Genomic DNA, 12693 nt, shown 5'->3' with positions numbered 1-12693 from the left:
TGATTAGTTTTTTTGTTAATATTTTTGTTTTGTATTAATAGAATAAACTTACATTAGAGGTGTATATGGGTTGGGTGAAATCGAATTTGTCCTAACTTAGATCCATTCCTAAATATATATCGGGTCTATTTTTTAGACTCTTATCTGATCCTAAACTCGATAAAACCTAAATATTTTTGGGCCACAATTATACCGGATTTAAATCGAGTGAAAACTGGAGCCTTTAAAGCTTTAACAATAATTTATAAAAAAAACTTATTTATGATGCACTTATTTATAAAGAAGAAACTTGTTATCGAGAAGTTGATATTTATATTTGAATTTGAATTTGTCCATAAATTCTAATTTGATACTTCTTTGAACTAATTTATAATTCAACAAGTATGATTAAGAATAAAACAATAAGCTTATAATTAATATAACATAATATTAAAATTAATTTAAAACATACATACTTTTTTTAGTTCCCTTAGGTAACATGGGTCAGGATAAAGCCGGGTTCGCTTTGACCCAAACTCGGTCCTAAATAATGATCGGGTCTATTTTTGAGATCCTTACTCGATCCTAGACCCGGTGAAATCACATCAAATTAGCCCATAAAATGTTCGGGTCCATGTCGGGTCTTCGGACAGGCTAGACCATGTACATTCTTAACTTACATGGCATGTTAAATTGTTGATTTATCTATTAAGAAACAACTAGGATTGACAAATTCTTTTTTGTTAGGAGTCTTGTTTTTTAAGGTTGATTGTAAAGTCCTTTAGTTTTTTTATTTTTTTATTACTTTTTTAAATACATTAGCTAAATTTACTATGTAAAACTAAGAAATATTAGTAATTTTTAAATTATTTTTACTTATAAAAATTAAATAGAGAATATATTAGTGATTAACGTGTCACATAAGTATGTTTTGAAAAGAGATCAATTAGATCATTGATAGAGGGTTAACCTGTCTCACGAAGTTAAATATCAACAACCAAAAAGGAGAAGAAGATAAATTGGAAGAAAAAAAATGAGAGAAAAAATGGTAAAATTGAAAAAAAAAATATTTATTAGTAATTTAACGAATTCATATTTTAAGAGTAAAATTACTTTAGTTATAATATTTTTAATTTATTTGAACAACTTTAATTTTAAAAGAGTTCTTATTATTTAAAATTAAGGTAATGTTACCGTACAAGTCTTTTTGGTATTCAAGTCCAATCAAGTAGGCACAAGTCTAGCAAAAACTAATGTACGTGGGGTTTCTTTTTCTCCGCACTTCTTCGGTACATAAGTTTTTGTTAGAGAGTAGAGAAACTTATTAATATAGTACATAAACTTTTGTACATAGTACATAAACTTATTAATATAGCTAAAAATTTTTGCACATAACACGTAAATTTATCGATATAACACAAATTTTTACACATAACAAATAGATTTTTTCTGCAAATATATTTTGTTGGTTGGGTGAGTCAATATTCTAGGCATGTGGTCCTTTAAAGTTTCTATGATGTGCAATTTTTGTTGGTTGGGGTGTCAATGTTCTGGGTATGTGATCCTTCAAAAATTTCAATGCTAGGTACCAATATTTCTATGATGTGCACCAAAATTAATATGTTGTGCGTATTTTATTTATTGGGTATCAATATTCTAGGCATGTGTACTTCAAAAATTTATGTTAGTTGTGCACTAAATGTTTTGTGCCGTGTGTTTTGTTAGTTGAGTGTCAATGTTTTGGACATGTGGCTCTTTAAAAATTTGTGTTGTGCATCAAAATTTCTATGCTAGTAGTTTTGTTAAACATGATAACGACAAACGACAATGATAATAAAGGAAGATGAGAAGAAAAAAGAAGGAAGAAAAGAAATCAAATAAGAGAAGAATAGGACGACGAAGTTTAAGAAGAAGACAATGGAGTTTAAAAACCACTTGGCCATAAGATTTTTTTAAATAATTAAAATAAATATTTTATTTACTAAAATATGTCATTTCTAATATTTTTACCAAAATGCACATTATCTCTTATCTCGTTTACAGTGTAAACGAAATAAGAGTGCATATATCTCATTTACACTGTAAACGAGATAGGATATAGAATGAGATACATGTATATTTTGTTTACAGTGTAAATGAGATACATGTACTCTGATTTTATTTACACTGTAAATGAGATACATTACGACAAATTTTCAACAGCTATAAAAGGATGTGCAACCTTTTGTATTCTCCACAAACATTTCACTTCTTCTTCTATACCATTTTTCTTTCGAAAAATAAGTCAAAATATCTAGTAGTAGTGGTTATCTGGTTGTAAGTGTGTATCTCAATTGCCATATGAGAAATAGTGATACTGGGGTGATATTTGAGTGTGAAAATCCCATTATATTGCGTATATGGCAACTAAATTCTTTTGTCAAAGCTGAAGAGTTTGATATTGAATAGCGTCAGTGGTAGCTGGAGAAAAGAGATTGGAAGGGTGGGGTATAGGTTGCTAGCACCAATGAAAAATAGAGTTTTTCAGTTTCGTCAGTGTTGACTCCATGGCGACGAGCATATGTGCCTGATGTTTGACATCCATGGGAGAATCATGGCGGAACAAGTGATGGAGCTTTCTGTAGAGGTTGGTGATGTTAGTGGCGGTGAATCTAGCCAATCGGACTTTGAGCACTATTGCTTGTCCAATGGAAGACATAGACGTTGACGGTGAGGACTCTGACGAGGAGTATGTTGCGGATAGCAACAAGGGCGATTCTTTTGAAGATGATAATGAGGAGTTTGTACCAGAGACTCCGGTCGAGGTATCACGTTGGTATCTTTTTCCTGTCCTACACCCAATTCTGGCCTTGTCAATTTGTACCCAGTCACTATCATACATTGGATCTGGACGCGATGTAAGAAAAACATCTATTTTCCAACACAGGTGAAGACGATTACAACTTAGATGATGGTGTGAAATTTTGGATTGGCCATAGATTCAAAAGCAGAGATGCAGTAATACAGGGTGTGAAGAATTACAGCATTTGCAGAAGTGTTGAGTACCGAGTTGTGGAGTCGGATTAATTAAAGTACCATGTGCATTACCGGCAATCTGAAGTAGGCTGTTCTTAGCGCCTCCGTGTTGCTCTCCAATAGAATCTCAGATATTGGTAACGTTCAAGTTTAACTGTGTTTTATATTCTCATTTATCATTGTTATGCTTATTGTACATCTCAACCACGGTTGTTCTATTTCTTTAGGTAGGTATGTAAGGTTGGAGGAGCGCATATGTGTTTAGCACCCACCATGTCTTAGGACCACCGACAGTTGGACAACAGTCTCATCTGCCTTGTCATCTTTCTATTGATATAATCTTCGCCATCCATCAGCATTTCTGTCCTACAAGATTCAGTTAGGCAAAGCTATCACTTCAAACCCTTGTACAGAAAGTTCTGGATAGCAAAGCAAAAGGCAATTGTCCAGATATACGGTGATTGGGAGGAGTCATACAATAAGATGCCAAGGTTGCTGCAAGCACTGCAAAGTGGCACGGCGTCACTGAAACCAGCCACCCTCAGGTAGGGGACAATGGTGTCCGGTAGTGGGAGTATGTGACTTACTCTCCTAAGATGAAGTAGACAAGGCCTTTGGAGAACAATAAAAAAGCTGAATCAGAAATGTGTAAACCTATCAATCTATAAAACTTTTACAGTTAAAAATTAATTTGAATTATAAGTAAACTATTTTAACAAATAACGATAAACATTTACTTTTTAAATTAATTTAAATAAAAATATTTACGTAAATAATAAATAACAAAATTAATAAACGTCTATAAAAGTACCCTAAGTATGGCTACACATGTATGCTTTAACATAATACATAAAACAAAAAACAACACTAACCTCAAAGTCGATTGCTCCTGCGATGTGTCATGTCACGTTCAGTCAGCTGATGTTTGCATCATGTGCATCGGCGTGCGTCATAATCTCGTAGTAACTCGAAAATTTGATTAGAAAAGAATAAAAATGAGAAAAGAGTTGAAGAAATATATGTGACAAAGATTAAAGAGGCGCTTTNCAGTGTAAACGAAATAAGAGTATACGTATCTTGTTTACACTGTAAACGAGATAAGGCCATTACACACCACATGTATAAACATGATACGACCACATCGTTCCGTGCTTTATCTCGTTACACCACTAGGTTCTATTTAGTATGAGTAGTGCAACTATTAATCTTGGGACTGACCTCGAAGATCAATTGCTTGTGCTGCAAAAACAAACACATTCTCAATCTAAATCACTGAATATGTGAGTTTCTAATTTAGTTTCCTATTTCAATCATTGAGTTAATGATTTGCACCGAAAATAATTAATGTTTACTGCAGATTAATTTCTTTATTATTTGCCTTCATTAAAGTGCTACTACGAGCAATTGCTCCTTCAACAGAAACTCTTATCTCCAGCCCTCTACATACCGAACAAGAAACTGCTGCACAGTCTCCAATGTAAGAATCTCTACCATAAGAACCCATTAATGCGTAAGTTCTAGTTAAATTCCTTTTGTTGCATAATTCTTTTTATATGCTTTCTTAAATAATTTTATATTTCATTCTGCAATCCTCCAGAACCACATCAAGAAGGTCCTAAGAAAGCTCTACCAAAAAAAACGCTGCATGAAGTTTCTGTTAATGCGTAAGTTCTAATTAATACATTTCTCTAATAGTTTGGTGCATTCTTAAACTATTTGATGTGTCATCCACTCATCCTGCAATCCTCCACCATCTCAAAATCTAAAAGCTAACTTATTGATGGTTGCTAATGCTACGTTGGATGATAACTTTGGTGCACCATTCTTTGACCTTGGCATTAGTCAATCAAGCAACGAAGCTACACTTTAAGAAATTGGAAGCCAAGAGAACTTACTGTTCGTTGAAGAGTTGGAAGAGTTTGTTGATGTTATGGATGTTGGGGTTGCAACAATGTTGAAATATGCTAAAGAGATAAGTCCATAACCAGTTGTACGTGCAGCCAAGTCTGAGCTTCCTTGAAAAGTTTAAGACTCCAATCAAGAAAAAGAAAATTACAGAAGAGATGAGGAAAAAATGCTATCAATGGCCAACAACTATCAAGACTTATAAGGATGACACCAGCAATGAATGGGAAGTTATATTCAAGTACAACTATGAAGCTGAATTGGTGGGAAATAGATTTCACTTTGCAACCTTAAGACCATAAGAAGGTATAAAAAATGTGGTAATTTCTTCTTCTATACCATTAGTGATTTTTCTTATGAGTTATCGTGCCATATATGTAATAAATTTGGGTCATTTGTTTTTTTATTGATGATCACCGTAGTGTGCCAAATTCTCAACAAGAAAAAATGTAAAAAATTTGAAAAACTCATATATATTGTGGTAATCTCTACTACCATTAAGCTTTAACCTCAATGTCGGTGCATTTTGTAAATATATAGTATGCTAAAAGTGATTATTTTGGTGAAAATAGCATGTTGATGAAGTTTAGGGACAAGTACATTGATCCAGCAACTAAAAAGGCCTACAATGTCAACGTATATAAGGAATATCTCCCTTTTCTAAATAAAAAAAGCTAGCATCACATTCATTTGTAAGTTTTTATTTCTAAAACTTTTTAAATAATTTTTTCATTCAGTTTTATTTAGACTAAAAAATTATCATATTTGCCCAAACTTCAGATATTTGTCCCAATTTGTCATAGTGGACATTGGTGGTTGTGGATTGCAAATGTGAAAAAGAAAAGATTTCATGTGCTTGATCCCATTTACAAAAAATCTCCCAAAGATAGAACAAAAATAAATAAATTTATTGTAAGTTGTTCACTATTTTCTTTTATCAATTCTCTTGTTTGTGTATTTGTTTTGAACTTAGCTTGTGCATTGTTATCATTAATTGATTTCAGTGTAATTCTTTGTCAAATAATGTGCACTTATTTTAATCACTTTTTTTAATCCAAAACTGACTGTACTACTTCCTATAATTCGCTTTCTGTGGTTTTCAGAGCTTGAAGATATTAGAAATGGTGGTTTATTCTAGAGGTAAACCTTTGGTGGACAATCCAAAGGGAATTGAAGCGCCATATATTACCATTAGTGGTCAGCGAACAAGGTATTGATCTTCCTGTTATTCTTTCCTATTATAGTGTTATTTATGTTAATGTCGTATTGAACTTGTTTTACTGGGTTGTTTAATTTTTGTTTATCAGTTGGGATTGTGGAATATATGTGATGAAATAATTGGAGATAATTGATCCAAAAAGGGGAAATATGTATGGAAAATTGGAAATAGGTAAGTAACAATAAACGTAGTTAGTTTGTCTACCTCTAAATTAACACGGACTAATAAATTTGTTTCAATTGTAGGAAGAAGTTTATGGTTTTAGGCGGGAATATGCTTTAATTGTTCTTTTTGACGAAATAAATCAATTGAGAGATAAAGTAATTGCTGAATCTGAAGCTATAAGACTCTCGAAGCCTTCTGCGGCCTTGTCAAGTTCTTTTTGTAAATTTTTATCAAGATATTGATAATAGATAGTTTGAATATTTCTACAATGGTTGAGTACTGAATTGTCTGTGTACTATATAGTTAAAATAAATACATACTTTGAATCCTTGTAAATATTCAATCCAGGCTTTTGGTAAATTTCTTTGCCATATTAAACTTCTATGGAACTGTTTGTACTATTTTGAAATCCTGTTAATTTGAATCATTCCTGGTTCAAACAATTGTAGAAAACATTATTAGAATTACACCGAAAATGCTTAAAATGGAACACCAAAAATTATTCAATTAAACACCGAGAATGCTTACAATTTTTTTTGTAAATTTTCGTTAGCAGATATAGAAAGTGAATAGGATGAATGTTGTAAATTGTTAAGACTTTTTATACTGGTTAAGTATTGAATTGTCTGTGTACTGTATATTTAAAACAAACACATTCTTTGAATCTTTGTAAGTATTAATTACAAAGCTTTTGAAATAATTCTATGGACCTGTCTTTACTGTATTGAAATCCTGGTAATTTGAATAGATGAATGAATTGAACCGAAATGCTTACAAGCAAACACCGAATTTAAATCAACTAAACACCAAACTAATAATTCATAATTATCTATGATAAAGCTGGATTGATCCACCATCTAAAAGGTTCAACTGCAAAAAGTAAATCATATATTAGCATAACTATTAACATCCACAAAGAGTATTTTATCTAATTAAAGCACATGAATTTTATCTCACTTAGAGCTTTCTTTTTATTTTTTTTTGAAGCATTTGCAATCTATTTTTCAATATTCGATCCCTATCTATTTTTGAAATGTTCTCTTGTTCTAACATGTGGTGGGCTTTGAAACTCGTTAATACCTTCCGACGAAGCATCTTCGTGCAATAACAAACATTTGGCTTTATTTTTGGCTTTATATTCTTCGTGCCATGGTGTGGAAAGAAGGGTGTGATATTAAAGTTACCAGCAGCTCCAGTTTCCATATACAAGCTATAGTGAAGGATGTGGCAAACAATGAGGAATAGAGTATAATTGGAGTTCATCTCAGCTATAGTGAACACGTAAGGATATCCCAATTTCAAGAGATCTCAGTGATGGTGGGGTAGAATCAAGGAAGAGTAGCTATCTTGGGTGATTTGAATTCAATCACTACACCAGAGGAAAAAACTGGGGGTGGTGACACGTCCTTATCATCTATGACAACCTTCAATCTCTTTATTAGGGATAATGATTTGGTGGATCTAGGTATGATAAGAAGACAATACACTTGGAGCAATAGGAGGGCAGGGAATGAATTGATCCAGGAACGTTTGGATAGAGTACTAGTAAACGAAAAACTATTGCAATCTTATTGTCATCCAATCGTCCTCAGGCTTGCCGAAAACGGTTCAGATCATGCCCCTTTACTGTTGGACACTAATCCTTGGATGGAAAAATAAAAAAAAAAGATTTAAGTTCCAAGAGAGATGGTGTGGTATGGAGGAGATAAGGAATATTGTTAGGGAAGCCTAGGGAGGAATGGGGAATAAAATCTAGCGACTAGTGGGGGAAAATGGGGAAGTAGTATCATCTCAAGCTAACATAGCAAGAGTGGCTGATGAATACTTTACAGGCATTTTTTTGTCTATCAATCAGGCGGATCCAGAGCCTTTTCTTGCTGATTTTGAGCCTAAGGTTACAGCTTTCATGATCGTAGGCTACAAAAACCAGTGTCAGACGGGGAAACTAAGAGGGCTGCCTTCAGTGTTCATCCTCAAAGCACCTTAGGAGATGACGGAATGACAACAAAATTCTTTTAGTTCTATTGAAATATTGTAAAGGAGGATGTAACACGAGCAATTAAAAGCTTCTTTGGAGGCGGGAGAATATTAAAAAGCTTTAATCACACAAATATTGCCTAATTCCGAAAGTTCCTAATGCTAGCAACATGTCCCCTAGGTTAGACCTATTAGCTTATCCATGACAATGTACAAAATTATCTCTAAAGTTTTGGTGCATAGATTACACAGCTGTATGAATAAGTTAATAGGTTCTAATCAGAGCATTTTTCTGAAGGGACGGTTGATCTCTGATAATATATTGATTTTCCATGAGTGCATGCACTATCTTAAAACTAAGAAACGGGGTTTGGAGCATGAAATGACTATTAAGCTTGATATGAGTAAAGCATATGATAGGGTCTAATGAAAGTTTCTTTGGTACATAATGGAAAAACTGGGATTTGGCACGAGATGGATTAGCTGGATCTGCGAGTTAGTTACTGTAATTTCTTATTCTATTGTTGTGGAAGGCCAACCTTTTCGTTTTTTTAAACCAAATAGAGAGATCTGACAAAGAGACCATCTATCACCATATCTTTTTCTCTTTTGTGCGAAAGGTTTATCCTTCCTACTACACAAGGCAGAGCAAAACGGTTTAGTTCACGGTATTCAGGTAACACGAAGGTGCCCTACAGTTAATCACTTGTTATTTGCTGACGACTCTATTTTATTTTGTAGGCCTATGAGAAAATTTGTGATAGAATCCTAGAGCTTTTGGAGTCATACGAAAGTTTTAGCGGACAAAAGATTAACCTATCTAAGTCAGCAATTTTCTTTAGTAAGAATACTCCCGACGCTACTTGGAAAATTCTGGCAGTAAGGATGAACATTACTAATATTGGAGCACAAGACAAGTATTTGAGGCTTCCTTCAATAATCAATAGATAAAAAAAAAGCCACTTTCAATTCCATTAAAGACCAGGTATTCAAGAAGGTGCAAGGTTGGAAAAAGAGTTTACTGTCAAATGGAGGTCGTCAGATTTTGATCCGGGTAGTAGAGGAAGCAGTACCTATCTATACCTTATCTTGTTTCAGGCTTCCAGATACTTTACGGAAGGATATTCATAATATTTTGACCCAATTTTGGTGGGGATAGCACGGAGAGGAAAGATGCATGGTCTGGATTAGTTGGGATAAGATGATAAGGCCGAAAAACGAGGGAGGACTGGGTGTGAAAAACCTGCGAGCACATAATCTAGCTTTGCTTGGCAAGCAATGCTGGAGACTCATGACCCAATCTAATTCTCTCCTAGCTAAAATTTTAAAGGGCAGATATTATAGGTATGGGGATTCGCTAAGTGCAATTAAAGGAATATTACCTTCCTGGGGGTGGCAGAGTCTTCTCCAGGGGCGAAGTGTGGCAGAAAAAGGCACAGTCTGAAAAGTGGGGGACGGCGAGTCCATTCGGATCTTCAGAGACCCTTGGCTTCCTTCAACCTTCCCATATAGAGTTTTCTGCAACAACAATTCCAGCCAAGCATCAAATCGAATGATGTTATTCAAAGACCTTTTCTCTGAAAATAAACAATGGAACCAATGGCTTGTCTCAGAGGTGTTTGCCCATGAGTTAACACAGCAAATTTTAACAATAACCCTAGGAGAAGGACCAGACAAGGTTCAATGGCTACTAAATAACTCCAAATACTATGACATTGCATCTGGGTACTGAATTTCTTACCTGTTCTATCATGAATCAATTGATTTATGCGCAGCATATATGCAACAAAGAGGAGTTTGGTCACAACTATGGAAATTGCTCACACCCTAGAAGATTATAATTTTTCTTTGGAAATGTCTCCACGGAAAAATCTCAGTCATGCAACTCATCCATCAAAGGTTCTCCAATACGCCACCAACATGCCCACTATGTAAAGAAGAGAGCGAAACAGTAATTCATTGCCTATTCCTATGTCAAAATGCAAAATTAACGTGGAGGAGGACAGAAATGGAAGTTGGGTACCTTTTTCTAGCTTAACCACCTTCTTTGACTGGTGGAGCTCAACGACGAGCCTCTTGGATCGGCAACCAAATGGAAGTAGTAAGGTTCTTCTTGCGGCAATTTTACTGTGACATATATGGAAAAACCGGAACCGAAGAGTGTTTGAGCAAGGTGCTGGTGCTACCCCTCTGAAGGAGATCACTGCTAGCGTCAATAGAGCTCACCAAGAAATTATTGCCCGTCCACTGCGCCCTTAAGAATAGATAAGTTTTTTCCCTTTACTTTCCCTCTTCAATTTTGTAATTTAACGTTGATTTACTCACCTGCATGTGAAGTCTTTGAGAGAACCCCGTTCTTTTGCTTTTACGATTATGTCCTACACTTTGGACAATGTCTTCTTTTCCTTTTATTGGTGAATAAAAGTAATTGACTGTCTTTGAAAAAAAAAAAAGATTAGACATGGTTGACCATACTATTAGAAAGTTTGGATAACTAGTATAAAATCTAAATCATGCATATAAAATTAATATTTTTTATTGTTAGGTCCTGCAGACTCGATGGAATATACTAACATGACCCAACAAACTTGTCAGATCATACCTCATATGAGCAGATTTTGAACATGTGGCATATATGGTTGAGTGGGATCCTGATTGAACGTTGGTGTCTGCTTCAGTTGAAAGATGGCGACTAGAGTCACACACGTTTCACATGCCTTGTGGAGAGATTACTATTATCTTATAGGTTGTGGCTAATCAGTTGGGACTTTCGATAAATGAAAATCTTGTTAGTGGCTCCATGATTAGTTGGGAGTTTTTTTTTTATCAAGGACGGACCATGGTAGACATATGTCAACAGTTGTTGGGAGTCATACTAAGACGCACTAACAGATAGGGTCAGAACAAGTGAGGATATGTTATACAGATTATTGGAGTATGTCAAGATTTGGAAGAGAACCATCAGATGGATGAGCGGCTTATACAGTACATCCAAGGATATGTTATGCAAATTATTGCAGTATTCTATTTTTTGGACGTGTCTGATTGCGGAGTTCACATGAGATAATTGTCACTTTTGGAGAATCTAGAATGGTGTGGTAATCTAGTTTGAGATTTAATTGTGATATTCTTTTTGCACCAACAAATATGTCGAACTACAAATTACAAGCAACAGAACTTTGGATGGATCAAATGCGGGAGTTTACTTTTTTCTTAGGCATATCATCAGGAGTAGAAATTTCCTTTGGTCGAGAAGTATTTTTGTATTTTTTTTTTACTTGTTTGATTGTTCTTTAAGGTACTACGTAAGGATGTGTAATTTTTGACAACTCATAGTATTACAGGTGGGTAGAATACAAGTCGCGTAAAGACACAAAAGACACCGAATTTTATATTTAGAGACGGATCTAACAACATTGAGATTTATGATATACATAATCATTACATTTCAATATACTGGTGTGCTTGTTAATTTTTTTGAATAATTTATTTGTCATTGAGTTTAAATATACTTTGTGTTTTTAGATGAACTTTTTTTTTGTCAATAGAATTTTAATTAAGTCCTCGAATCTAATTAATGAAAAATTGATCCTTAATTTTTTGGTAAGCAAACATTTATATCTTTTAAAATTTAAAAATACATTTAAGATTTTTACTTCTTCAAAATTTGGATACATCGATCTTTATGTCTAATTTGTCCAATTTTAAAAATTTTCCCACATATACATTCGTATCAACCAAATCAGTATAATGGCAGTTATGTTTAATTTTTCCATTAGATCTAACAGACTCAAATAAATATAAAAAATCGATAGATCTAAATTTTAAAAAAATTAAAAATTTAAATATATTTTTAAATTTACAAAACTTAAATATTTATGAATAAAAAAGTTAAAAACTTATTTCCCCTTTTCTCTCATAATTTTATCCATTGTTATTTGTTACCAATAATTTAGTTCGTGTTGTCCGAATGGGTCGCGCGACAATAGACCAAATGAACAAGTAGCTTATCAAATTGTGTCTCTCCCTCCATAATCCCTCCATTTTTGACTGCCATCAACTCCTCTCTCTAAAATGGCCATGGCTTCCTTCTCCCATATCTCCGCGCGCACTTTCTCTCTTCGCCCTCACACCCAAGCCAACTTCTACCATTGCGGCCACTCTTCTCTACAGAGCTTCACCATCATAACCTACCATAGGACCTTCATCCTCTTCAAGTCCAAGCTCAATCGCTCATGTGAACCCATCCTCACGCACACCAATTTTCTCCATTCTCCAGCTACCGTCGTTTTCTCAACTGGAAATGGCGGCGGACCCCCCGGGAACGGCGGCGGAGGGGGCGGCAGCGGCGGTAGTGGTGAAGATGAGGAAGAACGGGACATGAACAGGGAAGAGGCCATGCTAGTGCTGGCGGAGGCCGGAAGGTCGCCGGA

The sequence above is a fragment of the Arachis ipaensis genome, chromosome B08, assembly GCF_000816755.2.
Source record: "Arachis ipaensis cultivar K30076 chromosome B08, Araip1.1, whole genome shotgun sequence".
NCBI lineage: Eukaryota > Viridiplantae > Streptophyta > Magnoliopsida > Fabales > Fabaceae > Arachis > Arachis ipaensis.
Note: the sequence above shows the minus strand (reverse complement) of the source record.